The sequence below is a fragment of the Mytilus californianus genome, unplaced genomic scaffold (genome assembly GCF_021869535.1).
Source record: "Mytilus californianus isolate M0D057914Y unplaced genomic scaffold, xbMytCali1.0.p SCAF_3, whole genome shotgun sequence".
NCBI lineage: Eukaryota > Metazoa > Mollusca > Bivalvia > Mytilida > Mytilidae > Mytilus > Mytilus californianus.
In genome coordinates this window covers 19,177,231-19,190,530 of record NW_026262679.1, presented here as the reverse complement: position 1 = coordinate 19,190,530, position 13,300 = coordinate 19,177,231, and the positions used below count along the sequence as shown (strand labels likewise).

At 32.4% G+C, this 13,300-nt stretch overlaps 1 protein-coding gene across 1 annotated transcript in view; it reads left to right on the top strand.

Moving 5' to 3' along the window:
* The first annotated feature begins 3,680 nt into the window (after positions 1-3,680).
* The window catches only part of LOC127734063 (uncharacterized), a 40,819-nt gene continuing 31,199 nt past the window's right edge, over positions 3,681-13,300 (top strand). The window contains exon 1 of the mRNA XM_052243689.1: positions 3,681-3,827. The gene's annotated coding sequence lies outside the window, so the exon portion shown is untranslated. The remainder of the gene's footprint in view (positions 3,828-13,300) is intronic.

The following is a 13,300-nucleotide window of genomic DNA, read 5'->3' as shown; positions in this document are numbered from 1 at the left end:
TATGTTAATGAGTGGCTTAAAAATGCCATTTAAATGTAATTTGTATCTGTCATATTTTCTTCAAAAGCTAAAAAATGCATTTTACCCCTATGTTCCATTTTAGCCATAGTGGCTATGTTTCTTGACGTACAAGGAAATAAAATACAAAATTTATACTAGATACTCTGAAACTCATTCAGCCCAAGTTTGGCTGAAATTGATTCAGCAGTTTCAAAGGAGAAGATTTTTTAAAGTAAGCAAACTAATGAACAAATTGTGAAAAATTGTCTTTAAAGGATAATAACTCCTTAAGGGATCAATTGACAATTTTTGTCATATAAAACTTGTTTGTAGATCATACTTTGCTGAACATTTTTGCTGTTAAAAGTTTATCTTTATCTATAATAACATTCAAGATAATAACCGAAAACTGCAAAATTTCCTTAAAATCACCAATTCAGGGACAATAACCTAAAAATCAGATACCCGATTTGGCTGATAATTCAGAGCGCAATGAATACTTTAACTTTCCTCTAAATGCTTTAGTTTTTGAGATATAAGTCAAAAACTGCATTTTACCCTATGTTCTATTTTTAGCCATGGCAACCATGTTTTCTGAGGAAACAGAAAATAAAACACAAAATTTATTCAAGATAACCTAAGAATTATTCAGCTTAAGTTTGGTTAAATTTGGTTCAGTAGTTTCAGAGGAGAAGATTTTTTAAAGTTAGAAATCATTATAAACAAATTGCGTAAAATTGTCCTTAAAGGGCAATAACTCCATGAGGGGTCAATTGACAATTTTGGTCATATAAACTTATTTGTAGATCTTACTTTGCTGAACATTTTTGCTGTTTATCTTTATCTATAATAATATTCAAGATAATAACCAAATATTTCCTTAAGATTACCAATTTAGTGGCAGCAACCCAACAATGGGTTGTTAGATTCATCTGAAAATTTCAGGGCTGATAGAACTTCACCTAATGAACATTTTTACCCCATGTCAGATTTGCTCTAAATGCTTTAGTTTTTGAGATATAAGCCAAAAATTGCATTTTGCCCCCATGTTCTATTTTTAGCCATGGCGGCCATGTTTTTTGACGAAACAGAAAATAAAACACAAATTTTATTCAAGATACCCTACGGATCATTTAGCTTAAGTTTGGTTGGAATTGGTTTAGTAGTTTCAGAGAAGAAGATGTTTGAAATAGTTTACACCGGACTGACGACGACGGACGCCAAGTGATGATAAATGCTCACATTTCTTTCGGAAAGGTGAGCTAAAAATTAATGGAGAGAAATTACCAAATTACAGCAAACAAATAGAAACGTATAACAGAAGAAAAGAGACAGAAACAAGAAACAAAATATTAACAATTTCACTAGCCAAGATTAGGGACGTCTTCTGACAAAGAGAACATTGCTAAATTTTAAGATAAAGAAGAAACTAATAATGCACAAATAGTAAAATAAAATTAAGAAAATAAAACATCGAAGGTTATAAGCAAAGACATTCAATGTGATATGTTGGAAGCACGCTCGTCCTAAGAGTAAAGAGGAAACCTCAGATTTTTTCCTGCTTTGTTTCACTCAAAGTATCAAACTCAGTTTTAAAGTTTCAAAGCATTTTGATTTTGAAAATGAAAGACGCTAAATAGTATACAAAACAGATTTTAAATCATGTAACAAGACATCAAATTGTTATTCCGTGCTAAACATTACTGTTGGTGACAATTTTTACACAAAATTAAAAATTTTGCATATGTTTCGAATATTGTTTTAATTTATATGGAAATTTGAAAATCAAAGTTTGCATTTATCAATGCCAACCCCGTCTTAAAAAAATTAAAAATATATAGTGAACAAACTTCGAAAATCTCTGCTAAATGAATATTTTTTAGAAGAAAGTAAATTCTACGGTCACTTTAAACAGCATTTTCACATATGTAAGTAAAAAGGTAATACGTTCGAAACTTCTTTGGAACAACGTCAAAATCGTCGTTTTATTGGGAACGTCGTGTAACGCTGAGTGGTACCAATATCTTTATAAAAATTAATTAATATATAAAATTATATAAAATTTTGAATTGGTAGTCTGACAAATAACCTGATCACTGAAATTCAGAAAGAAACAAATACCCTGCTCACTGAAATTCTGACAAAAACAAATATCCTACCCACTCAAATCGGTTTCATATGTTTATTCTATCATTATTATTATCAGTTTATGTGCTGATTGGACTGATGATTAATCTCCGTATGTAGATAAAACCAGAAGACTGTTTTTGATCTCTTTAGAATTCTCGTGTTGTTGTTTTTTTTTCCTCTATTCGCACAAGGATAATAGTTACGCTGAAAGGGGCCACAGGTAACCCTACCATAAACGGTTTAAGATATGTCTCTGCGCGACAAAACATCGTGCATTATTTCCGGTTGCGACAGAGGAAGTCTTGCTCTTACTTTATTCGGAGGCATTATTCGGGATCGTACTAGCATTGATTCATGATCATAGAAAGGCAATTATGCATGTCACCACCAAATAATAACAACTTTGTCAATAGATTAAAAGCAATTTTGGAAAAATATTGTCTACTAAAGGCACATTAAATTATGAACAATAAACCATCAAAAGAGGCCTGGAAATGAACTATAAAAGAGGCAGTAAACATTCATTGAGAGAAGCAGTGGTTAGCAGAAAAAGAAAATAAAACCACTATGCAATCCATGGAAATAAATCCATTACCTATTGAAAGGCCTAATCACATCTGGCAGCTAGTACCCAGTACAACTATCGAAGTAAAAAATGCCGAAACCAAAGCGAGGTTAATTACAAGATCCTACACACTACAATCAGATCGAGCAAAAATCACAAGAGGTCGAGAAGATGACAAGTGCTTGCTATGTGAAACGAACCGTGAAAATACAAATCACTTTCTGCTAATGTGTCCTGCCCTAAAGTCAGAGCGAGATAGACATTTATCAGTTCTAAAATCCTATATGAATAACAACGCACCTTTTGGAACATATGACAAAATAGAGGCATAAGGATCTCTTGTACTATTTATACTTGTCCATCTGCAACCAAATTTAAAGAGCTATTCAAACTAAAGAACTCAAAATATAAGGATATTGAACTTGAGCAACAGCAAGAACATTGTGTTACAGCCTTTATATCAAACGTACTATATCAAATCAGACCAAGGCTTAAATGGACTATCACATAAGATCATTATATGATTAATATCAAAGTTACAAAAGTAAAGGATATTCGTGAAAGGATAGTATCAAGCGACATTGTACAAATAAAGAATGAATTTTATTATAGTGATCAGGACAACATTAAGACGGTCAGTGTGGGATTCCGCGATTTCCCATTTATTATAGTTACTGAGTATCTGGTCAGTGATGGATTCCGCACTATACCATTAGCTCATCTGGTAAACTAATTTAGATCAATGTTCTGAAATCTATGATAAATAATTCAACAACCAACGGATCCAAAATGAAATATGTATATACATGTATTGTTGTATAGTAAAGAGTCTGAAATATTCCAGAAATATATTGTACAGTGCCGATGGCTTTTATATTTGTGATGGTGCTACTAACAGTAAGTAAAAACTGAGTCTTTGTAAATATTCTTATACGTTCAAATAGTTTATAAACTTATCCTTCGGAAGTGCTCCTTAGATAGGAGGAACATACAAGTAAACAGTAAACTTGGATGTTTTGGCAACATTCCTGTGATGTGTTGAATGGTAAACATACAACCTTATTTATAGAGCAAACATTTTGACGCATTGGATTGTGGTTTATTTTTTATTATTATTTCTTGAGATCCTGTGGTAAGTCTTTTTTATTTAATTTTCTAAAAACTGAGTAGAAAAAAACAAAGACGTAAACAAAATTGTATATATATATATCTACTTTCGTTTTCTCTTGAAACCTTTTGTAAGCAGCACTTAAGGTTCATGTGGACCCTTTGGCTAAAATGGCTGCGTTTTTACCTCAAAATTTACTCTGAGTACAGACAAACCTGTGCATCTGGAAAAATTTTAAGGCATAGCATGCCCTAGATAAATAAAATTCAAATGCATTGTAGGTTTTAGAAAATTTAAAACTTAACTAGATTTTGCAGTGCACTTTTTTCGTCTCCACAGAAGATGATAAAATTAACAAACAGTTGAGTTTCACTTGATATGGTCCACTCAGGTACACAGTTTGAATCACCAATAATTGTCAGGTATCTATTGTCCATCTATTGTCCATGTCAATCAATACAGTTCACTTCAATTATTACGTGTGGGGAAGTTCTCAAACCTCTTTCACAACTTAGTTTATTTTGCCACTTTCTGGAGGAATGAAAAAAAGTGCACTGCAAAATCCTGTTAAGTTTTTAATTTTCGAAAACATAAAATATATTTTAATTTTATTTATCTAGGGCATGCTATGCCTTAAAACTTTTCCAGATAAACAAGTTTGTCTGTACTCAGAGTAAATTTTGAGGTGAAAATGCAGCCATTTTAGCCAAAGGGTCAACATGAACCTTAACAAAAAGTATTGGCGCTTCTCAGCTGGAAAGTACACCGGCTATGTTTCACTAATTTCATAAAAAAAAAATTGTTGCAGTCCTTTATATTGAATTGTACGAGTTTGTCTTGATGAAGGTTGACTGTTTATCGTAAAGACTCGATAAACGAAACAATAATATTTATTGCTTATATGTTAGAAACTCTTTTACCCATAAGGAGGTCAAAGGCATATTTACATTTAAATTGTAATTAGTTACAACTACATCGTCATGCAACTTACATACAGTAAAATAGAATATTAAATTCCAACACAACAAATGACCTCAAGTACCCTCTGACCTCAGACGACACATACTTTTAAATAAAGGAGCATAAAGAATTCACTTGCTGATTATAGTACCGGTAATTGGATATAGAATATCTCATTTTATTGTCACGTCCTTTCGAACACTTAAATCTTGTGAGCGTCTATGCTAAAAAGAATGATTCAATTTGTCGTTCTAGTACAAAGTAGCAATGTATTGTGTTGTTATCAGTATGTAAATATTTGATACTGTACGTTAACCAAATGGTTCAACAGATTTTTGTTCAGATTCTTGAAGTATTTCTTACAAAACCAAATTAATGTTACAACGAAAGATATTTTTACATATAATAACATACAGATTCTGTGCATGACAATTTTGTACAAAACGAACATAAAAAGATGAGTGATTGATGATCAACCTGGAGAACATACTTCTGTATTGATAATTCTGATTAATTTACACAACTTTTTCAATACCCGAATATTTTTTTTATACAAATAAACTGCCGAATTTCAAAACATTTACTCGGCTAACATAGTAAGGTTTAAGAACAGCTCTTCTACTTTATGTTAGAGCTGTACAGTTTAGAATATAGTGAAATTCATCACCTATCTCTCGAGAATTAATTCTAACAATTCCAAGCCATATACCGGTGTCAATAGGTAACCAGTGATTTCCAGTCTAAACCTACATAACGTTATTTTATCTTTATAAGGTAATAAGTCTAAATATTCTTCAAATTCAAAGTTTTCTTTAAACAGTTTATAACATAATGCTTTTGGAGAGTTTTCCATTTCTGAATTCCAAGTCTGCTGAAATTGGTCAAATATACTCTGTTTAATGCTCAACTTTAACCAGTTTTGCTTTACGGCTTCTTACTATCTAAGTCGGTAGAAAGAATTATTTAACATACATTTTTAACGACCAGCTTTTAGTCTTTTATAAATTGTAAGACGATCATTTATTGTTTTTACAGCGGATCACCTTGAGAGGTCTTTCCGGTGTTATGCTAGCGCCGAAATTCTGCACACGGCCCTTGCATTTTAAAGCACCCATCACTTCGTGTGAATCGTATAAATACGCGTGCAAAATAGCATTCCTTATCGCTTGTTATATATTAATTTCATCAATAAATATTCATGAAAATATTTTTTAAGAACATAGATTAATGAAATGAAAATGTTTTGTCGTGAGAAATATTGATAAAACATATTGTTGAAGAGACTAAGGCAGGGGACTCTTAACAGCTTGTTAGTTTTTTATAAATTTTGATGCTGTTTTTATTGTGTTTGTTTGATATGTATGTATATATGTTTATTGTGTTAATACATGTTGGTCAAAAACTGTAAAGTTTATACGACCATAAAATATTTGATTTGATTTGATTTGATATCGGTAACAAATCATGAATACCGAACATTTGTGTTAACGCATGCGGAAGAATATCTAGAGGACGTATGATCTGCTATATATATAACTGTTATACAAATATTAATATAATATATAACAACAAACCAATATTATACTTATAACAAATGATTATATCACTACAATATAATAATTATTACGGTGAGGTTGAATTCCCTGTCATTTATTCATCATCCACACAGGAACTTGTCTCAGAAAATAAAATATATCTATGTACCTTAACCTTACTTCCAGGTATAGAGATATGATTTTTATTTCTGAGACAAGTGCCTGTGACCATCCACCAGAACTTTCGGTCATCCGATGTTCAGTACTTCAGTACTTTGATCATTAAATAGTTGCATAAAATGGAAAAATAAAGAAATTTGTTTATTTTTCCATTTTATCAGTGTTCAGATAATACAACGCCAATGAGAATTAATAAAGAAAATTATTTCACAAAGAAAACCTGTCCTAAATTAAATAGATAAAATGAGAATCCGTAGGGCATTCCTATATATGTACTTTCACTTTCGTTTTTTTGGTACCTACGTTGTACTATATTATATGTATGACGTTCAGGATTAATAATGATGTCGCTAATAGACGTTACCCCTGACGACGTCGCCAGCTACCATACCGGTAGGAAATTATGGAGAAAATTTTAGAACAATTTGATGTCTTAATAGACAAAATGTGAATATTCATATTGAATATAAATATTTAGTGCATTTTCAGCCTTATTTTTCCCCTAAATTTTATAACTTTTCAATATGTATATAAATATATCACGATATCCCAATAGAATGAGTTCGAATACCGGCGAGGGAAGAACAAAATTTTTTTAACATTGTTGTGCTGATATTTAGAGTAATTATGAATGCTAGAACTCACCCGCGACATCGCGAGTCCGTGACTGAATTAAAGTACCTACGCCTTATTTTTAGCCTGGATTTCGTATTGTCATTTGATAAAGTTGTGCTGATTATAAGGTGCACGGTTTTCTTCTCTGTTTCAAAATCTTTCTTTTTGAATCCGTCCTGGTTTTCTTACATCAACCGGAAACTGCTTGTAGATATATTTTTTTGGGGTAAATGATTGAATGAACACTCTTGTCCTATATTAGTTATATATAAAGTTGAATTCTTTGTTTCATCGTTTTTACATCATGCCGGCTAACAAATTGGACCTCGTTATTTTAGTAGTATAGATGATGCACTTACAATACAATACAGGATCCTTATAGGCCTAACTGTCCTATTTTCTATCCCTTTCTTCTTACTTTCACTTGAATTTCGCGAGCAGTACGTCTTTATGGTTTAAGTGGACAGTTTTCATTCCCTGTTCATTCATCAAATCTTATTAAAGTAAACAGTTTTTCTGGTGATATTCTATTTAACTGTGTTAAACCACATTAACTCATAAACAAATACTAGTAAGTATTTTAAAATGAAATTAATAATACCTACATAAATGCACAGATCATGTAATTTGCTGTAAAACAAAGGGGATGAAAGTTAACAAACAAGGAATTCGTACTAAGCAAAGAAATGCAACTAAACGTCCAGAAACACAAACAGAACACATGCTTGACAGCTGATTGCACACAATTTTGGAGGAGTCTGTGATACCGATTCCGCATGTTCATCGTGGAAAAGGAGACCCCAAATACATAGTAAACATCGTTCATAAAAGGGCTGAAAAAGATAACGACTGACTATGTAACATGAAATTATGCTCAGATTATACACAAGGAATCAATTTGAGGTGTTTGATTGACCTATTTAGAACCTTCAGATGTTTCTAATGAACACTTTATTTATCTTCAAAGCGCAGTAAAATCAGATTTAATATGTGAAGGCAAAGGAGTTTTTTTTGTGTGTGTGTGGGGGGGGGGGGGGGGGGGGGGGGGTGCAAAAAGAAAAGGAAAAGCAGAGCAAATATTCAATAGAGAAGGGTATGGATGGGTTTTACAGAGTAGAGAATAATGGGCAAACAGTGCAAAATAAAGGGCTAAAAAATAAAGAATAGACAAAAACATACAAAAAATAAGAATAGAGATTAATAGTGTGCTTAAATATACATGATGGAGAATTATGGGGATAGAGAAAAATAATATAAAAATAAAGTAATAAAGAATTGATGCGTGCAAAGGGTGATAAATTTTAATATATGCAGCCTCCTCCATTTATAACAGCTGCTTCCTTTGAAGTTTAAATAAGAAATAAGATAAAACAAATTTTTGGTACACTGGTACTTTGAATCGAGTTACATCAGAATATGAAATAAGAAATGGAGGTCATCATTTTTTTTTTCTCGTAATTTTTATAAGAAAACTTCGATATATACCTAGGATATATAGGGAAAATGCTTTTTTTTAAACTTATTTTTTAAAATTTTTCAATGGATGGCTATATGTTCTTATATACGGAAAAAGACTAAAAACTAACATAATATGCAGGATTGTGTACTGAATCCATGCATGTATAGAAACACATATGTCACCATCCTGGTTTTTTTAGATATAATGTTTCAAAGTTGACAGATACGCTTAGAATTTGACAGAAAACGTGTGACGTTACTGAATACATGCAGAATAACGTTATTTTTACTCAGTGGTATTGAAAAAATGTAACGGGATCCGAATGGTGTTTGTTATTTTATTTTCATTTCCCCCTGTCGTAAATTTCCTAATAATTCAATATAACATTCGACCGAGTTTATTTTATTTCGACCTATCTGGTTGCATTTTTAGCTTTTCAAAACTGAATCTTCAACTTAACCCTGTCAAAGGAAACAATGGTGATGTCACCGATGTATCCATGCATGAATAAAATAAGTGCTTCAAAAATTCATTTGGTAAACAGCGATGTTGACGTACAATTTGAATTGATTAATTGATGTTTGCTTAATGTCCAGTGGCAAATATTTCATGCATTTTCAGGACGATACAATACAATTTAGAATAGTTTAAAAGACACATTTGATGCAACTGTCAAAAAAGGTTAAACATTCTTTTAGTTGTGAACATTATAAAGAAAATCAACATGCTGATAAAATACACATTCTAAATAAAGTATACTCTGTAAAGTGTAAACGTGTGGGTTGTGTGCGAAGTTAGTAAGACAAACCTTGCATACTGTATGCAAAATTTCACTTAAATAGACGAAGTTCAACATTCTGTTATTCGTGAAAAAATTATTAAAAAAAAATATCCTCAGAATATATATATGCACCCTCAACATAGGTAAAAATAACCTTGGTGCAATATATTATCAAAATGCCAAATTCAACAACCTGTCGTTCAAAAAATCTGACAAGATGCGCATCTTAATTATATGTATTAACACCAGTGAAGTTTAAGCTTAAAACTGTTGTTTTTAGAAATCCGCTGTTTAAACCATAAATACGAAGTGCGGGACGAACTGTCGAACGGACACGGGTAAAACAATATGCTCCCAGCATTTTTTCAAGGGAGAAAAATATATATTAGCATATATGTTGATGTTCTATCTTATAAATCATTCGATGACAAAATTTCTTTTTGAATAAGCTGTTCATAGTTGAATGGTAATTGGGAGATCTGAAATGTAGCAACATAAGTAAGCTAACATCTACGTCATTTGGTCTTTGGTGACAAGTTGTCTTATTGGCAATCATACCACATCTCCTTATTTCATAATGGATTGAGTTTTCTCCTGAAATACTAAAGTTTAAAGACTAATAAATACGTACTAGGCGACTGAAATTTGTTGTTGTTATAGTTAAAATCTGACTTTTGTTGTGAACATGTGATGTTAAAATTTGATAGATTTAATACTTTCCATACTAAACATACTTTTCTCGTTTTTTATATAGATTAGACCGTTGGTTTTCCCGTTTGAATGGTTTTACACTAGTAACTTTTGGGGCCCTTTATAGCTTACTGTTCGGTGTGAGCCAAGGCTCCGTGTTGAAGACCGTACTGTGACATATAATGGTTTACTTTTATAAATTTTGACTTGGATGGAGAGTTGTCTCATTGGCACTCATACCACATCTTCTTATATCTATTATCAACTTTCCAATTCAAGGGACCAACGAATATTTACTAAAACTACAAATTAGCAGTAAAAAAATACTCGTTCATTCTGCATTAGTCACATGCTATTTAGATGTCTTTGGTTTTGTGAGCCGTTAATTGGCCAGTTGCTGTTTTATTGTATATTTCCCACATTTCCATTTATGTACACAAAGAAATAACAACCCTTTTTTAATTTTCATAAATACTTGTATACTTGTGGTAAAAACTCCTTATAAGACTGCAAGTACTCTCGGGCTTTTCCCGACGCCTATGTGAGCAATATGCCCCTCCCCCTCCCCCAAAGGCACTTTTCTAATCGTCTGTGAGTCGTTTTGTCTCCTCACGTTGTGAAGAGGTGCGTTTTTTATCAGCTATACCTGTACATCATTTCAAACTCAAAACATCAAAAACCCACACATCCCATTTTTTTGCCGTTTAAATAAAATAGGTTACTGAAAACATCTTTTTATAACTTGTTTCCGTTGAAGCGCTTTTCTGGATTTACTTTCATTGCAGCAACGATCATTCATTTATTGTGGGGCCTCAGGTTTTTGATGAATCGTTTGATTGTAAATTTAGAGATTTTTTTTTATTCCAGAATGGAATTGAAAGAAAAAATGTAACGGGATCTGAATGATTTAATTTCATTTCGTCCTAACCGAGTGCACATATAGTGTTGACATCCCATATGTTTTAAGTTTTGGTAACTTTTTCCTTATTCCGATGTAGCTGTCCTGTATAGCCTATGCTTATAAGATTACAATGCTAGTAGTTTATTTCAAATAAGCTTCCAAAACCATATCGGATTTCTTCAGTAGTCCATTAAATTTCAAAGACTGTTTACACATGACATAGGAAAATTTGTTCGACCAAATAGGCATGTTCAACTACTCTTCTTTTTTCATTCCATGCCAACAAACTAATTTCTGTCTGAGTTTATTCGTCTGCTTGTACGGTGCTTTTTTTCGCTAAATTCTATCGGTATTCTTTTCCAAACTAATTTCTGTCTGAGTTTATTCGTCTGCTTGTACGGTGCTTTTTTTCGCTAAATTCTATCGGTATTCTTTTCCAAATAAATTTCCTTTTTCTATTTTGCTAGCGACGTTTTCGGTGACCATTTAAAAAAGAATGGGCTTCTTAGCGGAATTGCATAAATTGTGGTACAATTCCCCGTATTTTCACACATTTTCATGATTTTCTATAATTTGAATTTCTACTTTCAAAACAAAATTTCATCGGGAAACAGCGTACCAGACTCAAGCTAGCGACCAATTCTAGCGACCAATCAAGCTAGCGACCAATTCTAGCGACCACTAAAGAACACAATGAGAATCAACTTGTCTAAGAATCTTTATGTGGTATATGAGAAAACCACAAAACCACATTATGAAACAACGTTCTGTTAAAAAGAAAATCTATCTACCAGTACGGTATATATATTGTTTGTTAACGTTTAAATGACCAGAAATGTCCATCAAATTAAGGGAGAAGGGACACTACAATACGAATGACGTCTGTAGCTGAATGCACTGACTAGTTTGGTTGCTAAATGTCTGCATCAATATCAATGAGAAAAATACAACATGCCAGAAAATCGTAAAAGTCAAAACAATTTAATACAATAGAAAAACAAAGGATATGGGGTATCCCTCCATGACACAAAATCAGTAAATGCACTGCGAAAAACACACAAAAAGCTAAGGAACATTCTTTGTTAATGAACTATTTTTATTCCCCTACATTCGAACACATACTATATGTTATCATATATGTATTTATACAAATAAAGGTGCGCCCCTCTCCGGAGTTTATTTTATTGGGAGAGGGACTAGTTGGGAAATAAAGTAATCCATATCTTAACGTCTTCTTTACGATTTCTCTGTTTTCCAAACTCTAAACCGAGATCGCAAAGATAAATCAATTATTGTAAACAAAATATTAAAAACGGAGCGTATATCCCCAAAGCATATAATGGCTATACAATTATAGCACTTTGCGGTTTAGAAATCAGAATAAAAAGCTAAAGAGTTTTTAGAATTTGAATAATAAAAAAAAAACAAGAGTGTTTGTTTATGATGATTTGCTCGCACAATCGTGTTCAATATTCAATGAACCGTAAATAATTTAAAAAGTACATATTTTAATGAACATGTGTACCTAGTTTCAAGTTGATCTGACTACAACGTCATCTTAGACTAGATTCAACACTAACGTCATTCTAATGCAGTATGAATGGACGGACAAACGGACAAACGAATTAACGAACGAACGAACAAAAAAAAACAGATAATATTATGGGCTTTACTGTCGTAGGCGGAGCATAGAATAACTATGTAATGTGAGTTCACTTAAACTTGTTCCTTTGTACAATGTATCAGCTTTCTAATAAACGAAATAAGAAAAATATTATGTGCGAAAGAATAACTATATACTGGCTTTCCATACACTCGGCATCCTCAAATATCCTTTATTTTCTAGAAAAGGAACTTTTAATGTCTATTCCCTATGCTGAAAATGAAAACATACAAAATAACAAACTGTAAGAGTACATTTCATGCCCACAAACAATATTTTGAATTGAAAGTATACGTGCACTATTTTGTCCGGCATGCATCCTTACTTAAAAGAAATGTAAAGATTTTTTTGTTTAAAAAAAACCCGTACACTTTGAATGTCAACTTTGAACCCCTTCAATTCCCAGAAGGTCCTAACCCCCAAAAAATCATTTAAGTGGGTCCTGCTCTGATTCATTACCTTTCATTTGAGCTATGTCCGGTGTCGAACTTTACCGTACGGAGCTGGCGAGACTTGCCGAAAGAATGTACGGTGGACACGTAAAAAAAAATTAATACCAACTTTGAACCCCTTCAATTCCTAGAAGGTCCTAACCCCCAAAAAATCATTTAAGTGGGTCCTGCTCTGATTCATTACCTTTCATTTGAACTATGTCCGGTGTTGAACTTTGCCGTACAGAGCTGGCGAAACTTGCCGAAAGAATGTACGGTGGA